The sequence below is a fragment of the Elephantulus edwardii genome, unplaced genomic scaffold, assembly GCF_000299155.1.
Source record: "Elephantulus edwardii isolate Elephantulus edwardi_28Jun2011 unplaced genomic scaffold, EleEdw1.0 scaffold00059, whole genome shotgun sequence".
NCBI classification, from domain to species: Eukaryota; Metazoa; Chordata; class Mammalia; order Macroscelidea; family Macroscelididae; genus Elephantulus; species Elephantulus edwardii.
This window is the reverse complement of record NW_006399809.1, coordinates 9,668,880-9,675,181: the sequence shown is the minus strand read 5'-3', so window position 1 is coordinate 9,675,181 and position 6,302 is coordinate 9,668,880.

Below are 6,302 nucleotides of genomic sequence, written 5' to 3'. Positions count from 1 at the left end.
TGGATAGAGGTCTGATGATCTGTTCCAAAATATCAGCCACTAGAAACGCTATAAATCATAGTTTTACTCTGACACAATGAAGTTGCCATGAGTTGAGTTTGACTCAATAGCAACTGTATGTTCTCCAAAGCTTAAAAACACAAAGATATGAGGAATTCCAGATCAGTGTGGCTGACCGATGACTACAATCTCAGTAACCTGAAAGTGCTGTGACTAAAGGACACATTAGGGCTTAGGAAGCATCAAAAAAGAAGACATTAACTTTATTTTGAGTAATCAGTGACAGCTTCTTGGAAAAGTAAGTCTTAAGAAATGCCTTCATTTGACAAAGGAGGACCTTCCAGAGAGAAAGTAATAACATTGTATAGACTGGGAAGTGAGAAAGTGAAGAGTTAATATAATCAAGCTAAATTCTAGCATCCATTGGAAAAGGAATAGTAAGAGAAATAGGAAAGGGTTGTTGTTGTTGTGTTGTTATGTGCCGTTGAGTCGTTTCCAACACATAGCGACCCTATGCACAACAGCCCTAAACCCTGCTCTATCCTGCGCCAGCCGCACTGCCTCTGACACACCCATCCCAATTACCCCAGTCACTGAATCGATCCATCTCATAGAGGGTCTTCCCCTCCTGCACTGTCCCTCCACCCTCCCAAGCATGATGTCCCTCTCCAAGGACCCGTCCCTCCTGGCAACATGTCCAAAGTATGTCAGACAAAGCCCCAGAATCCTTGCCTCCAAGGAGTAGCTTGGTTTAATCCTCTCCAAGATGAATCTGTTTGTTTCCCTGGCAGTCCATGGTACATTCAGTACCCTTCTCCAGCACCACAGCTCAAATGCATCCACTCTCCTTCTGTCCTCCCTAGTCATTGTCCAACTCTCTGATGCATAACAAGCGATTGCAAAGACCATGGCCTGTATCAGGTGCACCTTAGTCTCCAGAGAGACACTGTTGCTCCTGAGTACCTTTGAGAGGTCCCTAACAGCAGACTTTCTCATCGCAATACGCTTTTTGATTTCCTGACTGCTGGTGCCAAGAGTGTTGACTGTGGAGCCGAGCAAACTGAAGCTGTGAACACTCTCAATCTCTTCGTCATCCATCCTGACGCTGCCAATTGGTCCAGTGGCGAGAATCTTTGTCTTCTTGACATTGAGCCTCAGTCCATACTGAAGGCTGCAGTCCTTGACCCTTTGCAGCAAGTGCATGAGGTCCTCCTCAGTTTCAGCAAGCAGGGTTGTGTCATCTGCATAACACAGATTGTTAATAGATCTTCCACCAATCCTGATGCCACAATTCTCCTCATAGAGCCCAGCCTCTCAGATAATCTGCTCTGCATACATGTTGAAAAGGTATGGAGACAGGATGCATCCCTGGCGTACACCCTTCCCAATTTTGAACCATGCAGTGTTAGCCTGCTCTGTTCTGACTACTGCCTCTTGATCCAAGTACAGGTTTCGCATTAGCACAATTACATGTTCTGGGATTCCCATTCTTCTCAGAGTCAGCCACAGTTTGTTATGATCCACACAGTCAAATGCCTTTGCATAATCAATGAAACACAGATAGACATTCTTCTGGTATTCTCTGCTTTCAGCCAAGATCCAGCTAACATCAGCAACAATATCCCTAGTACCACGACCCCTTCTAAACCCAGCCTGGACTTCTGGCAGTTCTCTGCTGATGTGCTGTTCTAATCATTTTTGGATGATCTTCAGTAGAATCTTGCTTGCATGTGAAATCAATGACACTGTTCTGTAGTTTCCACAGTCGGTTGGGTCACCTTTCTTTGGAATGGGAACAAATATAGATCTCTTCCAGTCAGTTGGCCAAGTGGTTGTTCTCCAGTTAGATTATGAAAAACCCTGAAGGCTGTGTACTAAGTGGTGTTTTTGTTGTCAATTGCCTTTGGGTTCAATCCTTTGTACAATAGATTGAAGACTTGTCCTATCTTGCACCATCTTCACAATCCCTACTATGCTCACACCACTGTTGCAGTCACTGCGTCAATTCACCTCACTGAAGGTCTTCCTCTCTATTGCAGCATGATGGCTAAGTAGTATGACCAAAAGTGATACACTAGAGTCTGCTGTGTAGACAAACAACTATTGCACAGTTTTATCCATTCTTTTAAAATAAACTTGGAAAACTATGTGTCTCTTGTACATTTTAATGAATAAATTAAAATATTATTATGATAAAATAATAACATAGAGTACGTGGTACTAGGGATAGCATAGCTAATGTTAGACGGCTCTTGGCAGAAAGCAAAGAATACCAGAAGAATGTCTATCTGTGCTTCATTGACTATGCAAATGCTTTTGACTGGGTGGATCACAACAAGCTATGGCTGACTCTGAGTTGCATGGGAATCCCAGAACATTTGATTGTGCTTATGCAAAACCTATACTTGGACCAAGAGGCAGTCATCAGAACAGAGCAAGGAGATGCTACATGTTTCAAAATCAAGAAGGGGCTCTGTCAGGGATGTATTTTGTGTCTATACCTTTTTAATATGTTTGCAGATCATCCGAGATGCTGGGCTGAACGAGGAGGATTGTGGCATCAGGATTGGTGGAAGAATCATCAACAACCTGCTTTATGCAGATGACACAACCCTGCTCGCTGAAACTGAGGAAGACATGAAGAGCTTGCTGCAGAAGGTCAAAGACTGCAGTCTTCACTACAGATTGAGGTGCAACATCAAGAAAATAAAGATTCTTACTCCTGAGCTGATTGGCAGCATCAGTATGGATGGTGAAGAGATTGAGATAGTTAACAATTTTAGTTTACTTGGCTCCACAGTCAACACCCTTGGTAACAGCAGCCAAGAAATCAGGAGACGAATTGCATAGGGAAAGTCAGCTGTGAGGGACCTCTCAAGAGTACTGAAGAGCAACGGCATCAGGCTGGAGACTAAGGTGCCCCTGATCCAGGCTATAGTCTTCTAAATTATGTGCTATGCCTCGGAGAGTTAGACGGTGACTAGGGATGATAGAAAGAGAATTGATGCCTTTGAGTTGTGGTGCTGGAGAAGAGTGTTGAAGATACCATGGACTGCTAGGAGAACAAGCAGGTTTGTCCTGGAGAGGGTGAAGTCGGAATGCACCTTGGAGTCAAGGATTCTGAAGCTTCGTCTGACATACTTTGGGCATGTTACAAGGAAGGACTGGTCCTTGGAGAGGGACATCATGTTTGGGAGAGTGGAGGGACAGCGCAGCAGAGAAGACCCTCAATGAGATGGATCAATTCTGTGACTGAAGTGGGAATGAGTGTGTTTGAGATGGCTAGGTTGGCACAGAGTAGAACGGAGTGTAGGGTTCTTATACACAGGGTCACTATGAGTCGCAAGCAATTCGATGACACATAACAACAATAACTGATTGTTAATTGGCAAAAATTTAAATCAGTAAAAGGGTATACTGTTGAAGATATTGTAAATATTAAATTTTGAAATAAAAAGTTCAATCTCAGAAATTTTTCTAAAGAAATCCAAATGTGATGATTTACATGCACCTAAAACACTTTAAAATATATGATCATATTCTTTTTTTCATACTGTGACAACATTCCCTCAGGGATTTATATTTTAGGAATTTCTAGTGTCTCTGTTTTCTCTCATAGAGTCTTCTCCCACTCTTATATATCTTTATAGCTCAAAGTATTTTATTATACTTCTCAAAAATAAATATATCTGAAAGTGAAAATATTTTATTTTCTGTGATTTTAATATTCAAACCAAAACCAAGCCAAACCACTGCTATTTGTTTTCAGAGGCTGTAAATCTTCATAAGAGGAGACTTGTTATATTTCTTCCTTAGAGCAGGTAATGGATTAGAAGTTTCTGTTAGCAGCCAGATATGGAATGCACAATGCCACCAGAATTCTTTATTACATTAAAATATTAACAGTTATTCTGGATTAAGTCTTCATTATTAGTAAAATTAATTTATCTAGACAGAATGTATTTCCAAATTGTTGTTGTTGTTGTTATGTGCCATCGAGTTGACTATGACTCATAGTGACCCTATAAACAACAGCTCTGAACCTTGCCCTATCCTCAGCCCATCTCACAGTCTCAGCCACACCTGATCCCATTAACATAGTCACTGTGTCAATCCATCTCATCCAGGATCCTCCTCTCCTGCACTGACATTTGCCTTTCCAAGCATGATGTCCTTCTCCAAGGACTGGTCCCCTCTGGCAACATGCCCAAAGTATATGAGACTGAGTTCAAAATTCTTGCTTCCAAGGAGCAACCTGGTTTCACCCTCTCCAGGACAGATTTATTTATTTTCATGCCCAGTGCCTGATATGTTCAATACTCTTCTCTAGCACTACAACTCAAAGGCATTGATGATTCTTCTGTCATCTTTGGTCATTCGTCGTTCAACTCTCAGACTCACAGCAAGCAATTGAGAAGAGCATGGCCTGCGTGAGGTGCACCGTAGTCTCTAGACTGACATTGATACTCTCTAGCACTCCAGAGAGGTCCTTGACAGCAGATTTTTCCCAATACAACTTATCTTTTGATTTCCTGACTGCTGATGCCAATGGTGTTGATTGTGGATCCCATCAAGTATAAATCATTAACAACTTCAATATTTTGTCATCTATAATGATGCTGTCTATTTCCAATTTAGAGAAACAATTATTAAATTATAAGAGTATGATTATTAAATCATAAGGGTAAGATAGAATTGGACTTCTTGTTAAGATATCTGGATTTTTCACTTATTAACTAACTATATGTGAGGGAAATATTACATGTTAATATAATAAGAAATTTTATCATCATTTCTATTTTTCATTTATAAGGGTGTAAAAGCTGTCACTTGCTATGTGTAGTTGATAATCTGATTAGGTCACCAGCACATAAGCAGAGAACTGCCAGATATGCAGGCTGAGTTTAGAAGAGGCCATGACACTACAACCATGATATTATAGACAATGATCGATGGATCTTAGCTGAAAGGAGGGAGCACCAGAGGCACTCTATCTGGGTTTCATAGACTATTGAAAGACATTTATTTGACTGTGTGGATCACAACAAACTGGGTAATTCTGAGAAGAATGGAAATCCCAGAATCTCACTTGATTGTGCTTATGTGAAACCTACACTTTGACTAGGAGGAAATCACCAGAACAGAGGAAGGAAACATTGCATGTTTCAAAATCAGGAAAGGTGTATGCTGGGATGCATCCTAGCTCCACAACTTTTCAATCTATGTATAAAACAGATCATCCAGGAGGATGGGCTGTATGATGAGAAACATCAGGATTGAAGGAAGACTCATGAACAAACTGTGCTTGCTGAAAAGGAGAAAGCCCTGAGGCATTTGCTGCAGAAAGTCAAGGACTGCAGCCTTCAATATAGATTGAAGCTCAACATCAAGAAAGCAAAGATTCTTTGACATTTTTGCTCTTGAGTGCTGCATAGTATTCCATTGTGTGATGTACCACAACTTTTCAGTCCTTTCAGTTGTGGTATTTGGGCTGTTTCCATGTTTTTGTGATGGTGAATAATTTTACTATGAACATTGGTGTACAGGTCTCCATTTGTTTCTCATGTCTCATTTCCTTGAGGTATATTCCTAATAATGAAGTAGCTGGGTCACGTGGAGTTTTTATGTTGAACTTTTTGAGGAAATGCCAAACTGTCTTCCAGATTTGTTGTTGTTGATTGACGCTGAGTCGAGCACGACTCATAGCTACCCCATGAACAAAAGACCTGAAGCCTATCTATAATTATCATAATTTCTCAAAGTTCATAGAGTTTCCAGAAGTATGTTGCTTAGGAAGTGGATGCCACTCCTGCTTCCAAGTAGTTGCACCATTTTATAATCCCACCAAACATGTATGAGAGTTTCTACCTCTCCACTTCCTCTCCAACATTTCTTGCTTGCTGCCCTATTAAACTAAAAATAGGATAACTGTTATGGTTAGCACAGGAGTCCAGAATTAAGGTTGCATAGAGAAGTGTACTTAGTGCAGAGAGTTTGGGGGGATGGGGGAAATTGTATACCAATGAAGGAATTTTTTTCTTTTTCTTTTCAAGAAGAGGAGCTAACTGGTGGGGAGGGGTGGGCAGGGAGAAAAGTGCAGCAATGAATGAATGGAAATCCAAAATATCTGTAAATGTTTATTAAAATTAATAAAAATTGAAAAAAGAAAAGGGAAAGATCTGGTGTGAAAAACAACATATATGAACTTTGTAAGAAAATCAGTATAAATTTTTTAAAAAGAATGTAAAGTGACACTTATTGTTAAAAAAGATGTTCTTGCTTTATTGTCCCATCAAGTCAGC